This window comes from Trachurus japonicus, chromosome 12 (assembly GCF_045865225.1).
Source record: "Trachurus japonicus isolate A0001 chromosome 12, Traja_1.0".
Lineage (NCBI taxonomy): Eukaryota > Metazoa > Chordata > Actinopteri > Carangiformes > Carangidae > Trachurus > Trachurus japonicus.
The window spans coordinates 21,202,759-21,207,232 of NC_140918.1; the positions used below are offsets into that span (position 1 = coordinate 21,202,759).

The following is a 4,474-nucleotide window of genomic DNA, read 5'->3' on the forward strand; positions in this document are numbered from 1 at the left end:
GGAATCGGAACAGTTAGACAGCTCTTTTTCAACAAAGTCCAAATAATTCAAGTAACTCAAGTCATATAGGCCTTTTTTTTTTAATTCCAGAAAACAACATTTCTCCCCCCTTCTCCCTCCTCCCGCCCAGGAACCTTAGTTTATAATATAGTGTAGAATGAACCCATCCACTGTAGTAATGTTTATGCACAACTGCACCACTTTAGCCAGCTCCTTTATTTCTGGTTTTACATTGGACAAACTGATTAAGGCTCCATTTTCAGGAGACACAGCTATTCTTTAATAACTTCCACATTCGTTGGGTTACGTTCAGAGGTTTATCAGGGCAGGGCCTAGGGTCATCCAGTGTTAGCAATTACAGACCCATCTGACCTTCACAGGGGTCACAGGTCAACTTTTCATGTGAAATTTGACGATATTTGCTATTATTTCAGGCATAAAACACCAATACTTGGAGCCGAGAAGCTGAAATGTTAGCTTCTAGTCCAGACCTTTGAGCAGATTGAGCGTGCCAAATATCAGGGCTGTGTTCCACTCAGAAGTGTCCAAAATGGCCAAAAAGCAGTGTTCATTTCTAATCCTTCATTGTGTACAAGACTAAATTCAACAGATAGTCTTTAATAACTTCCACATGCTTTGAGCTGGAAGTCTGAAAGTTTCAGGGTTTTGTCAGGGGCCTAGGGCCACCCATTATCTGCAATTTCAGACCAATCCCACATTCAGAAGGGGTCAAAGGTCAAGGTTTAGTGTGAAATTTGACGATTTTTGCTATCAATTCAGGCATAAAACACCAATACTTTGAGCTGGGAAGCTGAAATCTTTAGATTCTAGTCCAGACCTTGGAGCAGATTGACGGTGCCAAATATCAGAGCTGTGCTCCACTCAGAAGTGTCCAAAATGGCCATGGTAAGTGTCAAAGGTCGCAGGGGTCAAACATCAAAGTGAGTCCTAACAAAACACACACGCTTTAAGTAATCATCATGAAATTTAGATGAGTTGTATATCAGAGAGTCCTCTATCAAAATATTGCGTTCCCGTTGCGCTGGGGGCCCCTGGAGGCCCCTGGGGGCCACTTGGCTTTCCCATGCTCCCACAGATTTGGGTGTCGGGTCAGTGGATAAGGGCCTCACAATGAGTCCACAGGCCAAGTTTCAAGTGATTCGGTTGGTTTCTATGGAAACAGCGGCCTCCTGGAGACAGAGGAATGCGGCTGTTTGAAGCCCCGCCTCTCGAAAAGTAATGGCTCAATCAGGACCGAACGCACATCAACGCGTTCGTCTTGGGCCTCCGGAACCACTGATATCAAATTCAGAACTGTACGACTTTTAGAAATATATTTCATCCATTTCAGCTTTTCTGACTCAGAAGGTCTCTCAGGCATTAAGTCTGAGAGGCTCTGAAATCTGAAATCAGTTTGTCCAATGTAAAACCAGAAATAAAGGAGCTGGCTAAAGTGGTGCAGTTGTGCATAAACATTACTACAGTGGATGGGTTCATTCTACACTATATTATAAACTAAGGTTCCTGGGCGGGAGGAGGGAGAAGGGGGGAGAAATGTTGTTTTCTGGAATTAAAAAAAAAAGGCCTATATGACTTGAGTTACTTGAATTATTTGGACTTTGTTGAAAAAGAGCTGTCTAACTGTTCCGACTCCTCACTGTTTATTCACATGTTGTTGAATTAAATCAACATGGCTTAATTTCCACTCCTCATGATCACAACTGACTAACAAAACACACTGTTAAGGTGTTGTAGTTCCGTCCAGACGCCGTAGATGGCAGTGTCGCAGTCTATGGTGGCGCCGTTGCAATGACGTCACATCCTCGGCAACAACGCGGAAGCTGTCCGCCTGTCGGCTGGAGAAATAGGTCCGGCCTGTAAATCGTTTGAATCCTTCGTATAAATATACTGTCGGTTAAAATGAGGTCACGTTGCAGTTTACATTGCTGTCTGTCATCAGATTATGAGGAAGCTGCACCATGATTCTGACTCCGGAACGGAGTCTCTGCGGGCCGTTGTTATGGCAACATGACGCCCAAAGCGGCTCGACAGTCACAAGCACAAGCTGTGATATTGTTACAGGACAAATAAAACACAATCTGCTTTCATTCAACATATATTTAGAGAGTAAAACATACATTTCTCGCTAGAAATGTCCTCAAACAATGCCAGATATATCCCGAAATGTTGTTTTTATGGCCAGAAAGCTGAATTAACATATTGTACACATTTTAACAGATTCAATTTGCCAAACAAAATATAATTTGAATTCGTTCAACATAGATTTTGAAAGTAAAACACACATTTCTCGTTAGAAATGTCATAAAAATATGTTGAAATGTTATTTTTGCGGCCAAATTGCTGTATAAATATACGAATTCAGCTGCAAATGGTACGAGGATCAGTTATCCAATGGGAGGGGAGCTCACGGCGTCTTTCAGCACCGCAGCCGGATCGGAATAGGAGTGAATGGATGGCTGGAGCACTTGCTCTGAGCGTCACATATCGCCGCGGAGGGGATTGCATTAAAATCAATTGAAATCCCTGTGCGTTCAGGTCCCACGCTGAGGGGTACCTTGAGCGTCTGGAAACAACGCGAAAGGGCCCTGACCAAACGTCCGTTTATTACGCCTTGGGAGTGAGACTGTGTTGGTTTTTCAGTCTTTGCACCTTTGTTGACAGGTTCCCAGCATCCACTTCAACAAGCATCTTTTGAAATACTTCAAAAGTGTACTTTAGAGTTTGGGGGTATTTAAGATCCAAGGCATAAGTTAGCCCAAGCAAGTAGCAGCAGGCTCTGCTGAGATCCCCAAGGTGGTTGAGTACGATGGAACCCTCAATGATGATCCCTACGTCCCTGATTTGTCCATTTGCACTTCGCACAAGGTACAGAGCCATCATCTCTGCTCCCAGCTCTTCTTCCACATCAATGGCTGAATCATCAGAAGTCTGTAGACATTGTAAAGGAAAGTGGTTAGAGCAGGCAGAATGTCACCAGAATAAAATAAATGGCCAAATACATAAAACAGCTATACAAACATCATGTTCTAAGTTGTCTATTATTTTAACTAGCATATATAACAACTTCGAATGATATGAATAGACCCATGCAAATAATAATAATCATGATGACTTAAAACACTATTGAAGGTATCTGTACATATCCTTATTAATCCAGGTCACAGATGTCAATGATATTGAATTAAATCAAGTGAACTGTTGGCACCATATGTAGTTTTTATGTTTGGCCACTAGGTTGGGCATTATGATTATAAAAGCATACAGGTAAGACACACGTGATGACCAACAGGTGTGTGGAGCCCCGTCCTCTCCTCTCCTCCCCCTTCTCTTCTCTCCCTCTCCTTTATCTCTTCTCCTCTTGTCCTCTCCCTCTCCTCATGCACGTTTTGAACTTGTCGTTTGGCCTTGGTGTCTCTCTTTGTTTCCACAGATCCTTGAGAACTCCATCTCTCTGCACTAACTGCTCACCCAACCGCCCCTCCCCGGTGACGGATCCCTCACCCAGGCCCTTTTTTCCTTCTGTTGTCCCCCCTCAACCCCATGCCTCAGTCCTAATTATGTCCAATGTTTATACCTGTTAAAGTTTTTCTTTTAAAGTGTGTTGCCTTGAGATTACACAAACTACATTTGAATTGAATGGCATGCCAATGTGGAATTACTTTAGATTTAGATAATATTTGGTGTATTAGGTTTGCTAACTCCACTCTGATTTAGATATAAGCTACAAGAGCAATGTTGCAGTCTTTCCAATGGACACAAAAGGGCAAAGTGCAGCTGACTATGTATTTTATTGCGCTCACCTCAAACTCCTTGATTAAGGCACCCACATCTTCTCCCAGGTGATCAACGAGACATCTGATGACAACTTCTCTAGTTTTCTCAATGGGAATTCCACTCTGTTAAGGAGAAGAAGAAAAAAACAACAGCTGACAAGATACAGTAGTCACTCAGTGCACATTTTGGCCCTTCTACTTTAAAGATTAGAACAGTTTTGACTACACTGAAAAAATGAAACAAAATTTAGTGGAGCAGTTGGTAAATCATAAAAATTTCTATGAACATTCATCCTATCATTCATCCCTTATCTGGAGTGGTCACTGGAACCTTGAAGTCATATTTGCCATGTGATATATTTTTGATATATAGCTCAGAATACAGTCACAATGAAACAGAGTAAAAATTAACAGTAAAACATTATAGTAGGCAGATGGGTAGAGGAGCAAGAATGGGCAGTGTATGTTGTATATGAAGAAGAAATAGATGGTTAGAGCAGATTGAGAAACACTGTGGTGAAAAAGAACAGAGTGGTGACAACAAAGGTGGGGGGAAAATGATCTCAACAGAGGAGTAAACTAAAATACCTGCAGTAGAATATTCATCTCTGCACGATGTCTCTCTCCAGCAGCACCTTTCTTGGCTTGGAAGATGGCAAGCAGTTTCGGGGTTGTCGTGG

At 42.2% G+C, this 4,474-nt stretch overlaps 1 pseudogene across 1 annotated transcript in view; it reads right to left on the reverse strand.

The window, feature by feature from the left end:
• Window positions 1-2,625: 2,625 nt before the first annotated feature.
• LOC146977526 (uncharacterized) overlaps window positions 2,626-4,474 on the reverse strand; it is a 13,958-nt pseudogene continuing 12,109 nt past the window's right edge. The window contains exons 3-5 of the transcript XR_015037307.1: window positions 4,383-4,466; window positions 3,822-3,917; window positions 2,626-2,949 (exon numbers count right to left, since the gene is read on the reverse strand). The product of XR_015037307.1 is annotated as an uncharacterized LOC146977526 (transcript). The remainder of the gene's footprint in view (window positions 2,950-3,821; window positions 3,918-4,382; window positions 4,467-4,474) is intronic.